The sequence below is a fragment of the Rhinatrema bivittatum genome, chromosome 3 (genome assembly GCF_901001135.1).
Source record: "Rhinatrema bivittatum chromosome 3, aRhiBiv1.1, whole genome shotgun sequence".
Lineage (NCBI taxonomy): Eukaryota > Metazoa > Chordata > Amphibia > Gymnophiona > Rhinatrematidae > Rhinatrema > Rhinatrema bivittatum.
In genome coordinates, this window is record NC_042617.1 from 124,989,656 (window position 1) to 125,006,201 (window position 16,546).

The following is a 16,546-nucleotide window of genomic DNA, read 5'->3' on the forward strand; positions in this document are numbered from 1 at the left end:
TTTGCCCTGCAGAAAAGAGTTTCTTCAAAGATTGTGAAATTAACATAAAATGAATTCAAGGAGAAAGGAAATTACAGCACCCTCTAATAATTCTAATCAGCCCCCAAATTATGCAAAATGAACCTTTATTCCAAAACATTAGAACAGATGTAAATAGAGGCAGTATCATACAAATACTGGTTTAAAAAAATCTTTCTGGTCATATCCTAGGAATTTGATGTGATCTTTTTTTTGTTTTGTTTTCTGACCATCATATAGCACTGCATCTGCAGTTGTGTGTTTTAATATTTGGAAATAAAAGTTTGTTTTCTATTTTTTGTGCTGGCTTCAATGTGTTCTTACATTTTCTTTGGCTTTGCTTGACAATTTTGATTGTTTTTATCCTTTATCACTTAAGTAACCCTTTCTTTACTACTTCCATCCTTTCAGTGTCTTTATGAGGGTACAGATTTCAAGACTCAACACAATACTCAAGATGGGGGTCTTATTGGTGACCTATATAAGAGCAATATTACCTTCTTTTTTTTTAGACATCTTTATCAGAATTTTTGTGACCCTCTTTTAGAGGGTCACAAAAATTCGTCTTTTAGAGTTTTAGTAAATGGAGACATTTGGATAATAGTGATTTCATGGGATTGAAAAGTACATCTAGTCAATGAGTAACTTTTAAAACTTTTTTATTTTGGTAATTTTATAGAATTAAGGTTCTTCTTGGTGATACATTTTTTTAGGATTCTCTGTAGCTGATTTAATTGGTATAAAACTGTTCAATTATTTGTACAATGTTTTAAAACTTAATGTAAGGTTGTCATCTTCTTGAGCCTCCAACAAATCTGGATTTAGGACTGTTCGGGAAGAATAGATAGGGAGGGGGGTCTATTAGAAGAGCAAAGGCCCAAACAGAAGAGGAAATTGCCAATCAGTAAAAAAAAAAAGGTGATAAAACTACCTTTAGATATATAAGAGAGAGGGGAAAAACAAAGGAGGAGTTAGACGAGATAAAAAGAGGTATTAGGATTTGTGAAGAGGACCAGCAAAAGATAGGAAATGACACTATTTCCTAGCGTGTAGCAGATGGACTCAGGACCAATGGGTATTGTGTACTCCTGATAGCAGTTGGAGATGGAGTCAGATTTCAGTCTGACATCAGCCTACATATACCCGTGCAGGAAGCTCTGCTCTTCAGTATTTCTCCGTCTCCTTAGCAGTTTGGGACACTACACACGCTTGCACAGTGTTAGAAAATCCAAACCAAGGAAGAAAGAAAATCTTACCTCTACAAAATGAGCCCTGCTCTCCTGCAGTGATTCCTAAGGGTCCCTCCCCCAGTTGAGAATTCCTGAGGTGATTTCCAAGATCCCTCAGAGGTAGGCCTCGGTCTGGTAGCCGGTTCCTGGCGTGGACTTAGCCCCCCTGAGTGGCTGAGAGACAGCGGGTGCAATACCGAGTGCAGCGGTGAAGGTATTCCCCTCTCCCCCCACAGCCAGAGACCGCCTGGCACGAGACTGGGAAACACCGAGACAAAGTAAGGTAGAAAACTTTTTTGTCTCCAGTCTCCAAGGCTCGGTGAGCTGCACAGATCGCCATCCGGCGTCTTTTCCATTGGGTTGAGCAGCCCCTTCCAGGCTAGGCCCGGTTCCGGTGCAAGGGTCCTTCCACGTGGAGACCCTCTGGGGGGGATCGCCATCTTGCCCACGTGGTCGTCGGCGCCATTTCCCCCCTTGGTCGCCGTATTGTCCGCACAACTGAGCCGTGTGCACAGCGGCGAGCCGGGCGCACAAACTACTTGTGCGCACAGCGGCGCGTTCAACGGTGCCAGGCGCACAAATAAGCCTGTGCGCACAGCAGTACACACATCTTCGGCATCTTGCACGCACAGCGTCTGCGCACCCGGAACGCACAAATAAGCCTCCCGGTGCGCGCACACATGCGCATAGACGAGTTTGGAACCACTCCACGCACACAAATCATGGCACCGCCGGCCAAGGGACAAGCCCTCTGCCCAGCCTGCCACCTGAGAGCTGCGCAACACGAAGTGGCCTCTGCCCTGTGCCTACAGTGCGAAGAGGCTCTGGGGGAACCGAGGCAAGGCCCCCCTCAGCCAGTAGAGGAATCCGGCTCCACCAATGACAGTACACCCGACCTCTCTCCCCGGCTTGGGCCCTCCCCAGATGGGCTCCTCGGGGAACACCACTGGATTCATTTTGGCCCCAGGAACCTTTTCCTGGGTGGAATTCTTCAAAGGGCTGCAAACCTTCGTCCAGGCACAATCGGTGCCACCCGTGACACAGCCACAGTCTCCACCAGAAGAGCAAAACTTTCCAGGCCCCTCTCGACCTCCCCAAGAAGGACCCCTGCCCCGAGACGTGCCTCCTCCGGGCAAAAGCCTCCACTTAGGGGAAACAGTCACCTTGGAGGAAGAGCCAGACTCCCTGAAGGAAGGGGAAATCCCTCCAGGGTCAGAACCATACCGAACCATGATGTGTTTCTTCTCCAAAGACGAGCTATCAGATCTCGTGTCTCTAATCCTGAAGACGCTGGTCATCCCAGGCACAAGCTCTGCAGTGGAGCCAAAGACAAACCCGGTTTTGGTTGGGCTCAGTCAGGCCTCATGCCATTTCCCAATGCTGCAGGCCTTACAACAACTGATTGACCCTCAACCAAAGAACTCCTGGGGTTCCCCAAAGTGAACGCCGTAGTCTGCACAGTCTCAAAGCACACTACCATTCCAGTCAAAGGAGGAGCTGCACTCAAGGATGCCCAGGACAGACGTCAGGAATCCATCCTTAAACAGTCATTTGATGTCGCAGCTATGTCCCTGCAGATCGCTGCCTGCTGCGCCATGGTGACACGTGCCTGCTTGTCGCTGTCCTGGGACGCAACCACGTCCGTCAAAACATTAGAACCAGCGATATCTTTCCTCACGGATGCGACCTCCGAACTGGTGCGCACCTCAGCCAGTGGCATCTAATCCATAGTGGCAGCCAGAAGGCAACTCTGGCTCCAAAGTTGGTCAGCCGATGCAACTTCCAAGACGAAACTCACGAGAATGCCTTTTAAAGGAGCCCTCCTGTATGGAAGCGAACTGGAGAAGTTAGCTGACAAATGGGGTGAATCCCCAGTACCTCGGTTACCAGAGGACAGGAACAAAAGAAACCAATGCCCCTCTCCCTGAAGATCCAAGGGCAGAGGATACCAGTGTTTTAGACCATACAAAAACACATACCAAGCACCTCGACCCGCAGGCAGGGGCCAGTCCTTTCGGAACAGACACAACAAGAGGAGAGCTGGCTCAGGTCCAGGCCCCAGCCGCACCCCACAATGAGAATCAACAGACCCATCCACAGGAAGAAGCCATAGGGGGCTGGCTTGCCCTATTCTACCAAGATGGGTCGAGACAACGTCGGACAAATGGGTCCTAACCATCATTCAAGAGGGATACTACCTGGACTTCCACAGTATCCCTCCAGACAAATTTGTGAAATCACTGTGCCACCCCCCTCCAAGAGGACGGCAGTGGAAGCCACACTGACAAAACTACTCACCCTAAGGGCGATAACTCCGGTGCCCACGCACCAACAAAATACTGGGCACTATTCCATCTATTTTATCATCCCCAAGAAAGAGGGAACGTTCCAGCCCATCCTGGACCTCAAGTCCATCAATCGCTACCTGAGGGTACCACACTTCCGCATGGAAACCCTACACTCGGTCATAAGGGCGGTACAGCCGGGAGAATTTCTGACCTCACTGGATCTGTCAGAAGCCTATCTCCACATCCCGGTCCATCACGACCATCCACACTTTCTATGCTTCGCAATACTGGAACATCACTACCAGTTCCGGGCGCTACCCTTCGGACTAGCTACTGCTCCTCGGACATTCACCAAAATCATGGTTGTAGTGGCGGCGACACTGAGGAAAGAAGGAATCCTCGTACATCCATATCTGGACGATTTGCTGATCAGGGCAAAATCTCCAGAGGAAAGCCACCAGGTGACCACCAGAGTCAAGAATCTACTGCAGAATCTCGGGTGGGTCATCAACACAACCAAGAGCTGCCTGCAGCCTTCCCAATCACTAGAGTACCTGGGAGTCCAGTTTGACACCAAACAAGACAAGGTCGTTCTTCCCCCTAGAACAGTGGTTCTCAACCTTTCTAATGCCGTGACCCCGAAATACAGTTCCTCGTGTTGCGGTGACCCCTTGCCCCGCCCTTGCCCCGCCCTCGCAGGGCGAGGGCGGGGTGAGGGTGGGGCTTTGGTCATATGGGGGCGGGGTTATGGATGGGGTTGGATTTTAGTGCATACTTATTTATTATGACATTTATAAACAGAACCACCATTCCTCATAAAACAATAAAATTAAGAAACATAAAGCATCAGTTATAATAGTAAAACCATACTAATAAAAGAATATTTTAAAATTACTGATAAATAGAATTTCTATTAATTAAAATCATATACATTTTTATAATTTCCCACACACCAATAATATTTCAAAACAGCACATATATCAAATAACACACAATAATTAAAACTAATAAGGATTTTAAAAAGCCCCTGCTGTCCATACATGGGAGCTCTTGATTTCCAGTCACCCTGATATTGTCGAGGATTAGGAGGTTATCCTCTCTCTCTCACACATACACTCACATGTCCATTCTCTCTCACACATACACTGTCACATACTTACACATTCATGCTCTTATACCCACCATAACCTCTCACTCTCACAGACACTGATACACTCTCAGGGTGTAAGACACTCTCCCCCCCCCCCCCCCACCACTCACACACACTCTTACTCCCCTGGATTTTCTCATACACACTCATGCTCTCACTCTTACTGGCTCCCTCACAACCTCAGAGCCTCTCAGATAAAAGTCTATGCAGCAGAAATAATGCTGAATGTTGAGAATTGTGTTATGCAGACTAATCTGGAAAATGCACTAATTTCTACATGAGTCATAATGAATCAGTCCTCAGCTGCAGCCTTCAATTGATTATCCTGGCTCCCTTTAATAATGTTTGCCAAATACAGTTCATGTGTAACAGCAATCCTAATTCTCCACCAGATCAAGCTGATTTCACATCCCACTTCATACTTTGTCACCTCCAGCTGAGTCAAACAATTAATCTAATTACTGCCACTGCTGCCACGTGGCTATTGGGGAGGCGCTGATTGCTGCTATTGGCACCAGTGTTGCCAACCTCGCTTATTTACCTCGAGATTGGGCTTCTTTTTGTAGTCATTTGCGGGTTTTTTTTCCGATTCGCGGGTTGCTTTTAATTGGGCTATTTTTTCTGCCAGTCGTGTTTTTTTGGGCTTGTTGGGCGGGACTTGTGCTCTGAATCATGTTACAGTGATTGGCTGCTGCGATGAAGCCTGTCCATAGCAGGCGCACCCTATCCCTATATTGCAGCAGTAAGCCAATCAGAGCAGGAGCTGCAAGCCTTGTTGATGCACACGTCAGGAGCACATTTTGTGGGCAGACCTAGCCAGCACTGCACAGCATCTCACGTCGGCGGAACGGGAAGAGCAGCACGGCATTGGAGCGCAACAGCAAAGGAATCCAGAGTGTGCAGCTACAGCCAGGTAGCAGGAGGGGAGGAATTAGGATGTAGGGAGGGGGAATGAGTGTGTGGTGACCAGAGATGTGCTGGGAGGAGGGAATCAGCGTGTGGGGGGCCAGAGATGTGCTCGGAGGGGTTACGGAGGGGGGGGAATGAGAGTGTGGTGACCAGAGATGTGCTGGGAGGAGGGAATCAGCGTGTGGGGGGGCCAGAGATGTGCTCGGAGGGGTTAGAGAGGTGGGAATGTGTGTGAGGGGCCAGAGATGTGCTTGGAGGGGGCTGAGGAGAGAGGAATGAGTATGTGGGGGCCAGAGATGTGCTAGGAGGGGTTAGGGAGGGGGGAATCAGTGTGTGTGGAGCCATAGATGTGCTCGGAGGGGTTACAGAGGGGGGGGAATGAGAGTGTGGGGACCAGAGATGTGCTAGGAGGGGTTAGGGAGGGGGGAAAGAGTGTAGGGGCCAGAGATTTGCTTGTAGGAGGGTGGGGAGGGGGGTATGAGTATGTGAGGGCATTAACTGCTATAAAAAAATAAAATGTTTTTTTTTTTACATCTGCTTCCCTTTCTAATTTTTTGCCATTTCCTTTAATATTGCCTTTTTTTCTATTTCTTTTCTCTCCACCTGTCTTCTTCCCTCAAACACACAGTCAGGTTCTCATTCTCACATGCATTTCTCTCTCACACACACATACACAGGCTCTCACTGGCACAGGCTGTCTGAGTCTCACACACAGGCTCTCTCACACCTCCACATGCTGCCTTGCTCAAGCACAGGCTCTCACTCTTACATGCTGTCTCTTTCACACACACAGAGGCTCTCACATGCTGTCTCTGCAAACACACACAGTCTCTCAACTCACCTCATACTCGCACACACCTCTCTCTTACCTCTGGGCCTCTTCTTTACGGGTTGCCACAGGATGGGCTCTGCAGCGGCCCTAGTCTTCCCGGCCCGCTGCTCCTCTTCTGCACGCAGCTGAAGCGCCTCCTCCTTCCTGCCCGTGCGGCTCCGGCAGTGTTGCCAGGTTTTCATGAACGAACAAGCACTTTTTTCCAAAAAAAACAAGCCCAAAACACATGAGATTGAAACATTTTATTTTTTTATAGCAGTTAATGCCCTCACATACTCATACCCCTCTCCCCAGCCCCCTCCAAGCAAATCTCTGGCCCCCCACACTCTCATTCCCCCCCTCCCAGCACATCTCTGGCCCCCCACACTCTCATTCCCCCCCTCCCAGCACATCTCTGGCCCCCCACACTCTCATTCCCCCCCCCCTCCCAGCACATCTCTGGCCCCCCACACTCTCATTACCCCCCCCCTCCCAGCACATCTCTGGCCCCCCACACTCTCATTCCCCCCCCCCCCCAGCACATCTCTGGCCCCCACACTCTCATTCCCCCCCCCCCAGCACATCTCTGGCCCCAAACCCTCTCATTCCCCCCCCCCCCCAGCACATCTCTGGCCCCACACACTCTCATTCCCCCCCCCCCTCCCAGCACATCTCTGGCCCCACACACTCATTCCCACCTCCCTAACCCTCTCCGAGCACATTTCTGGCCCCCCACACTCTCATTCCCCCCCCCCCCAGCACATCTCTGGCCCCACACACTCTCCTCCCCCCCCCCCCCTCCCAGCACATCTCTGGCCCCACACACTCTCATCCCCCCCCCCTCCCAGCACATCTCTGGCCCCACACACTCTCATTCCCCCCCCCCTCCCAGCACATCTCTGGCCCCACACACTCATTCCCACCTCCCTAACCCTCTCCGAGCACATTTCTGGCCCCCCACACACTCATTCCCCCCAGTACATCCCCAGCCCCCACACACTCATTCCCCCCAGTACATCCCCGGCCCCCACACACTCATTACCCTCTCCCAACATACTAACTCCTTCCCTCCTGATACCTGGCTGTAGCTGCACACTCTGGATTCCTTTGCTGTTTTTCTCCAACGCTGTGCTGCTGGTCTTCCCGTTCCGCCCACGTGCGATGCTGTGCTGGCTGGGTCTGCCCACAAAATGTGCTCCTGACGTATGCATCAACAAGGCTTGCAGCTCCTGCTCTGATTGGCTTACTGCTGCAATATAGGGATAGGGTGCGCCTGCTATGGACAGGCTTCATCGCAACAGCAGCAGCCAATCACTGTAACAGAGCACAAGTCCCGCCCAACTTGTGCTCTGTTACAGTCCGCCCTGATTCAGAGCACAAGTCCCGCCCAACAAGCCCAAAAAAACGCGACTGGCAGAAAAAATAGCCGCGGACCGGCAAAAAACCCCAACGGCCCGGTACCGGTGGTTGGGGACCCTGCTTTAGGCGACCCCTGTGTTGTGGTCGTTCGACCCCCGCCGGGGTCGCGACCCCTAGGTTGAGAACCGCTGCCCTAGAAGGAGAAGGAAACTGATGGACCAGTTGCGAAACCTGTTGACCTGCTTTTGCCCCAAGGTATGGGACTACCTCCAAGACTCAGCCTCATGACATCAACGCTAGAAGTCATCCCATGGGCAAGGGCCCACATGCGACCACTACATCGTTCCCTACTGTTGTGATGGAACCCGATGTCCCAGAACTACTCCGTTCGCCTCCAGCTATCGGCAGATGTGCGGACCCAGCTCCAATGGTGTCTACAAGAAGACCATCTGAGCAAGGGAGTAAGGTTATCCCCACTAACCTGGGTCTTGCTCACCACGGATGCGAACCTATGAGGATGGGGGAGCCCACTGCCAGGAACTGACGGCCCAGGGACAATGGGACAAGGAAGAGTCGGGATGGAACATCAACCGACGAAGTCTGGGCAGTCAGACTAGCCTGCCTTCGATTCAGTCAAGACTCCGGGGCGAATATGTCAGAGTCATGTTGGACAACGCTACAACAGTTGCCTACATCAACCGCCAGGGAGGAACCAGAAGCCAACAGGTGTCCCTGGAAATAGAACCCCTAATGGTATGGGCGGAAGCAAACCTACAAGGGATCTCAGCCGCCCACATCGCAGGAAAAGACAACGTCACTGCGGATCACCTCAGCAGAAAGAGTCTAGACCCAGGGGAATGGCTGCTGTCGACCACAGCCTTCCAATTGATCGTAAATCGCTGGGGAACACCAGCCATGGATCTTCTTGCAACCTGCTCCAATGCCCAAGTTCCCAAGTTCTTCAGCCGCAGACGAGAACCACAATCCCAGGGAATCGACACCCTCATCCAGACCTGGCCACAGGAAGACCTGCTGTACGCCTTTCCCCCATGGCCACTACTGGGCGGGATCATCCGCAAGATAGAACACCACAGGGGGCTAGTACTTCTAGTGGCCCTGGACTGGCCAAGAAGGTCATGGTACGCAGACATGCGAAGACTTCTGGCGGGGAACCCTCTGTGTCTACCTCCACACAGGGACCTTCTCCGGCAAGGACCGATCCTCCACAAACACCCAACTCTATTCTCTCTTACGGTCTGGCCATTGAGAGGACTCACCTGAAGAAGAACGGATACTCGGGGGCAGTGATTGACACCTTACTCCGAGCATGCAAGTTTTCCACATCCCTAACTTACATACGAATATGGAGAATATTCGAAGCCTGGTGTGAGGACCGCGACATCCTTCCACGGATAGTCAAAATCCCCATGATCCTGGAATTTCTGCAGGACAGCTTGAAGAAGGGGTTGTCTCTCAACTCCATCAAGGTTCAGGTAGCCGTGATGGCCTGCTTCAGAGCCAAAATGGACGGCATCAGTTTATCATCCCATCCACACGTTCCCATTTCCTGAGAGGGGTCAAACAAATCTGACCACCACTAAAGTGGCCGGTGCCCTTATGGAATCTCAATCTAGTACTAGATTTCTTGGCAGAAGCTTCCTTCAGACCTACCTGCAGTCTGTCACTACGGCTCCTGACCTTGAAGACTGCATTCCTAGTTCAGCCCGTCGCATCTCCGAACTTCAAGCACTATCCTGTCGGGAACCATTCCTTAGATTCACACCGGGATCCATACTGCTCCACACTGTTCCCTCCATTCCTTCCAAAGGTGGTTTATCATTTCCATCTAAACCAAACCATCTTGCTGCCATCTCCAGACGAGCATAAGGACTCTGAGGACTCATGCCTTCTTTGTCATCAGAACGTTGGCAGACTCCTAGTCCGATACCTGGAAAGATCGGAATCCATACGAAAGACAGACCACCTATTCGTCCTTCACAGTGGGAAGAAACAAGGGGAAGCGGCCTCGCGGGCAACCATAGCCCACTGGATCAAAGAAGTAATCAAAGTGGCCTATGTAGAGGCAGGAAAGCCTCCACCTCTACAAGTGAAGGCCCATTCCACATGGGCCCAGGCAGTATCCTGGGCAGAAACCAAAATGCTGTCACACACCGAGATCTGTCAGGCAGCGACGTGGTCCTCCATTCACACTATCTCGAGGTTCTACCGCCTGGATGTTCAGGCCCTGGAGGACACAGCATTTGCAAGGGCAGTACTATGTGGGCCACAGGCAGCCTCCCACCCGGTTTGGGAGTAGCTTTTGTACATCCCATTGGTCCTGAGTCCATCTGCTACATGCTAGGAAATGGAGAAATTACTTACCTGATAATTTCGTTTTTCTTAGTGTAGACAGATGGACTCAGCATCCCGCCCACGGCTGCCCCAAAATCCAGAAACCTTGGGTGACAATTCCCGAGAGCAAGACAAGCACGGGTAAGTCAGGCTTTACCTCTAGTTTAAGACACCCATAGTTGCTGGGTGTCGGCGCTTTTCGGTTGAGTGCACTGGCGGTCTCCAGTTGGAAATAAGTTCAACCAGTCCAAGTTAATCAAGTTAGCCAAATTAATCAAGTTATTGAAACACACATATATCCACAATTGCTTTTCGAGGAGAATACTGAAGAGCAGAGCTTCCTGCACGGGTATATGTAGGCTGACGTCAGATTGAAATCAGACTTTGTCTCAACTGCTATCAGGAGTACATTATACCCATTGGTCCTGAGTCCATTTGTCTACACTAAGGAAAACAAAATTATCAGGTAAGTAATTTCTCCAATAAATGTGAAATGGTTACAAACCAAATTACAGAGGAGTGGATATTTGCATTATCCCAGGACAAGCAGGATGCTAGTCCTCACATATGGGTGACATCAGTAATGGAGCCCTATACGGAAAAACTTCTGTCAAAGTTTCTAGAAACTTTTGACTGGCACAATGTGCCCACTGAGCATGCTCAGCATGCCATGATATTCTCAGCCACAGGGGTCTCCCTTCAGTCTTCTTTTTTCCGCAGAGCCGTTAGCCTCGCGGTTATTTGGAGTCCTGTGAGGTGATTTTCACCACATAAAAAAAGTTTATAAAACAATAGGAAAAACTTCAGAACCGCAGGGGTCTTCCGTTTTTTACCATCCCAGTAAGTTTTTCTCTCTGTTTTTCCGGTTCCATACCGTCTATTTCAACCGCAAGTCATCGACGGCTGTCCAACTTTGCTATGGCCTCGGGTTTTAAAAAATGCCCAATTTGCTGCCGTACTATGTCCATTACGGACCCACACTTAGAGTGTGTAATTTGCCTCGGTGAAAAACACGATATCTTAACGTGTTCGAAGTGTGCTGAGATGACGCCGAAAGGCAGAAGACTCCAGATGGAGAAAATGGAACACCTGTTCCATTTGCAATTAATACCATCGACATCGATGTCCACGCAATCGTCTCCGGCTGGAGCGATCCGTAAAGTCGTCCTCAAGAAGCGAAGACCAGATGAAGCGGGGGATAGGCCGTCGCCAACCCCATCTAGGTCCTCGATAGAATCGATGTCTGTCATCGAAAAGTCCACCGAGGGGAAACAAAAGCATCGACATCGGAAGCCGCACGATCCTGAAACCGACCCGATATCCAGTGGTCCATCGAGGGATTCTGAATCAGCACCGAAGAAACCTCGGAGAGAGGAGGTTTCACCGAGACCTTCCACATTGAGGCGATCCCCACCAATATCGGTGCCGGGAACCATGCCCCCACAGGGCTCTGTGGAGGTACCGGTATCGCCATCGCTGCCTCCCCCCATAGCTGCTCTGGTCTCATCAGCTATGCGGGTGGAACTGGACAGATATATCCACCAGACAGTACGGGATGCGCTCCTCGATATGATGCCAGCATCGACTCAACCATCGAGGCCTGCGCCATCGTCAGTATCATCACCATCTCCAATGCCATTGGTGCCAGCTCCGATAATGCTACCAGTACCGTCGATGGATCCATCGATGCCATTACCGAGACCATTACAGACGACACCATCGATGCCAGTGCCTGACTTGTCTTTTTTTGCACCAATATTGGCAAAACTAGACACTCTTATCGGTGCCATCCCGATAAAACCTCAAGAGCCATCGGTTCCACCACCGACTGGAAAAGATATTGCACAAGAACCATTGATTCCAGACCCAATCCCGGGTCCATCGGGGATTCCACGCTCCCACCCACCAATGTCACCATTATTTCCATCAAAACCGATGGAACAACCATTGAGGCCAAAGGGGTTTATACCTTCTACACCTCTTTGGTCCCATAGACCAGAGACATGGCAAGATACAGACACTGATACCTCCTCAGAAGAAATCCTTTCTGAACCATCTCCTCCAGAAGAAAGGAGAAAACCTCCCCCGGAGGATCTATCATTCTCAAATTTTGTCAAGGTTATGGCCGATACCATACCCTTTCAATTATAAAATGAGGAAGATGCCAGGCAAAAGACCCTGGAAGTACTGCAATTCATGGACCCACCTAAGGAGGTTTTAGCTATTCAGGTCCATGAAGTTCTTGTTGAACTATTGCACAGATTATGGGAGCATCCCTGCTCCATACCTCCAGTGAACAAAAGGACTGATGCAACATATTTGGTCCAGCACATCCCTGGTTTCCACAAGATTCAACTACCTCACCACTCAGTGGTAGTTGAGTCAGCACAAAAGAAGTCGAAAAGGGTAAAAACTCACTCTTCAACCCCACCAGGCAAAGATAATAGGTTCCTAGACAACATTGGCAGAAAAATGTTTCAAGGTTCTATGTTGGTTTCCCGGATTGCGGCCTACCAATTGTATATGACCCAATACCAACGTAATTTATGGAAACAGATACAAGAACTTTCTGAAGCTCTCCCTCAACAACTTCAAGAATCCTTCTCATCCATAATTCACAAAGGCCTGGAGGCAGGTAAACATGAGGTTCGTGCAGCATACGACTCCGAAACTGCATCCAGAATGTCGGCCACTGGTATCAGTGCTTGAAGATGGGCCTGGCTCAAGGCATCTGATTTAAGGCCCAAGATACAGGACAAACTAGCTGATCTCCCTTGTGTAGGAGACAACCTGTTTGGGGATAAGGTAAAGGAAGCAGTTTCCCTCTTGAAAGAGCATTCAGAAACTCTAAAACAACTGTCGTCTGTGCCTCAAGAGTCTCAAACATCGAGACTCCCCCCAAGAAAAGAGTCCAAGCGCCCATACTATAGACCGAGGCGTTATTACCCACCTCCTGCCCGTGGACGCTCATCTAGGCCGACTCAAAGATCACAGCCTAGACAGCCAAGAGTAGCCAGAACACAACCCCCTCCACAGACAGGGTCCACTTCGGGGTTTTGAATCGATACCAGGGAACAGCAGCCTGTCTTCCAATCCGACACCAGAATTACCAGTAGGCAGTCGGATCACATTCTTTCACCACAATTGGTCATCCATCACCATGGACCAATGGGTTCTTTCTATCACAACTCAGGGATACCACTTGGACTTTCTCACTGTACCAAACGACACTCCACCCACCTCGTTTTGGACAGTAAACTACCAATCCACACTTCTGCAAACAGAATTATCCACCCTTCTGAGAGCCAGGGCCGTGGAACCAGTTCCCCGACCTCAGCAGGGCAGAGGATTCTACTCCCGTTATTTCCTCATTCCAAAGAAAACAGGAGGCCTACATCCCATCCTAGACCTCAGAAATCTCAACAAATTTCTGAGAAAAGAAAAATTCAGAATGGTTTCTCTAGGCACCATGTTACCTCTACTTCAAAAAGGAGATTGGCTCTGTTCTCTGGATCTTCAAGACGCTTACGCTCACATTCCTATATTCCCTCCTCATCGAAAGTATCTTCGATTCCTAGTGGGTACTCAACATTTCCAATACAGGGTGCTACCATTCGGCCTTGCCTCAGCACCTCGAGTGTTCACAAAGTGTCTAGCAGTGGCAGCAGCTCACTTACACAGGCAAGGCGTGCACGTATTTCCTTATCTGGACAATTGGCTAATCAGGAGTCAAACAAGACAAGGAGCTCTCAATTCTCTCAAGCTCACAATAACTCTACTCCATTCCTTGGGATTCCTCATCAATTACCAGAAATCCCACTTTACACCATCTCACCTGTTGCAATTCATCGGAGCAGACTTAAACACCATAACAGCAAAAGCTTTCCTACCAAAGGACCGTGCACAGACACTAGCTTCGTTAACAGACTCTCTACGAACACACACACGAATAACAGCGCATCAATGTCTCACACTATTGGGTCACATGGCCTCCACAGTTCATGTCACTCCTATGGCCAGATTAGCCATGAGATTCACTCAATGGACACTCAAAAACCAATGGATACAAGCCATTCAACCAATATCTTACCCTATCCACGTAACGCAGGAACTACAGTCCTCGCTCCTATGGACAATTTGCTCAAAGGCCTACCTTTCCAACAACCAATTACGCAAGTGACGTTAACTACAGATGCATCCACCTTAGGCTGGGGAGCACACATTGGCCATTTACAGACACAGGGTACTTGGACAAAACTCGAAGCTACATTTCAGATAAACTTCCTAGACTTCGAGCTATACGTTATGCGCTACATGCGTTCAAGGACTGCCTTTCCCACAAGACTGTTCTGATAAAAAAACAGACAACACAGTAGCCATGTGGTACATCAACAAGCAGGGAGGTACAGGCTCGTATCTCCTTTGTCAAGAGGCAGCTCAGATTTGGGACTGGGCCCTAGCACACTCAATGCTCTGACAAGCCACTTATCTAGCAGGAATTGACAATGTAGTGGCGGATCGCCTCATTCGTCAATTCCAACCTCATGAGTGGTCTCTAGATCCAGAAGTGGCGACCAAAATTTTTCAACATTGGGGCCATCCAACAGTAGACCTCTTTGCATCACAACTGAACTACAAAGTGGAAAACTACTGCTCCCTGTACAAGCAGAAAAACCGCTTACCCAGGGACGCCTTTTCCCGCCACTGGAACTCAGGCCTTCTCTACGTGTATCCCCCAATACCGCTAATAACCAAAACCCTAGTGAAGCTACAACAGGACAAGGGGTCCATGATACTCATAGCCTCGTATTGGCCTCGACAAGTATGGTTTCCAATACTCCTCGATCTCTCGATCAGAGAACCAATTCGCCTGGGCACAGCACCCTCTCTCATAACTCAGGATCAGGGCAGGTTGCGTCATCCCAACCTTCAATCCCTTCCCCTAACAGCATGGATGTTGAAAGCTTGATTCTGCAACCTCTTAATCTTTCAAATAATGTCTCTCAAGTGCTTGTAGCTTCACGAAAACCTCCACACGAAAGAACTATCGAGCTAAATGGAAAAGGTTTACTGTGTGGTGCACACAAAAGAGGGTTGACCCTTTTTCCTGCACTATATCATCTTTATTAGACTACCTATGGCACCTCTCAGACTCTGGTCTACAGACCTCATCTGTAAGAGTACACTTAAATGCAATATCAGCTTATCACAATACCGTCGGAGATGCACCAATATCAGTGCAACCCCTCGTTAGTAGATTTATGAGAGGTTTAATTCAACTAAAACCTCCACATCAACCACCGGTCACAGAATGGGACCTTAATGTGGTCTTAACACGTCTCATGCGTTCCCCCTTTGAACCCATGGATTCCTGTGATGTTAAATTTCTCACTTGGAAGACTATCTTTTTAATAGCCATCACATTGGCAAGAAGGGTCAGTGAGTTACAAGCACTTGTCACATATTCACCCTACACAAAATTCCTACATGATAGAGTGGTACTTCGTACACATCCAAAATTCCTTCCCAAGGTAGTTACGGAATTCCACTTGAATCAATCCATCATCTTGCCTACTTTCTTCCCAAAACCGCACTCTCACCAAGGGGAGAGGGCTTTACACACCTTGGACTGTAAACGTGCGCTCGCATTCTATTTAGATCGCACTACGGCCCAAAGGAAATTCACCCAGCTCTTTGTTTCTTTTGATCCAAACAAACCCGGAAAAGCGGTGGGCAAGCAGACTTTGTCTAATTGGCTTGCAGATTGTATACAATTTTGTTATGAAAAAGCAGGCCTTCCTCTCCAGGGGCAAGTAAAGGCTCACTCAGTAAGAGCAATGTCAACCTCAGTAGCACACTATCGTTCAGTGCCACTAGCTGACATATGTAAGGCCGCAACATGGAGTTCTCTTCACACCTTTGCGGCTCACTACTGTCTCGACAAGGAAGGACGACAAGATTCAGCCTATAGACAATCTGTCTTAAAGAACTTGTTTCCAGCATGATCCAACTCCTTCCACATCCAAATTTTCGTGATTTCAGGCTGCCTCATTTTTCCCAACAGTAAACCAGTTGTTGTGCCTGTTGCACAAGTTGTACACTTTTGGTCCAATAATGACATGACTCAGCCTGTAGCTTGCTAATCACCCATATGTGAGGACAAGCATTCTGCTTGTCCTGAGATAAAGCAAAATTGCTTACCTTGTAATAGGTGTTATCCCAGGACAGCAGGATGTAGTCCTCACGAAACCCACCCACCACCCCGCGGAGTTGGATCCGATACGTTTTATTATTTTATTTTTGCTAACGCTCATTGCTACAAAAGAGACTGAAGGGAGACCCCTGTGGCTGAGAATATCATGGCATGCTGAGCATGCTCAGTGGGCACACTGTGCCAATCAAAAGTTTCTAGAAACTTTGACAGACGTTT

At 49.3% G+C, this 16,546-nt stretch overlaps 1 protein-coding gene across 1 annotated transcript in view; it reads left to right on the forward strand.

The window, feature by feature from the left end:
* USP34 (ubiquitin specific peptidase 34) overlaps nucleotides 1-16,546 on the forward strand; it is a 1,009,100-nt gene that overhangs the window by 952,866 nt on the left and 39,688 nt on the right. The window lies entirely within an intron of this gene.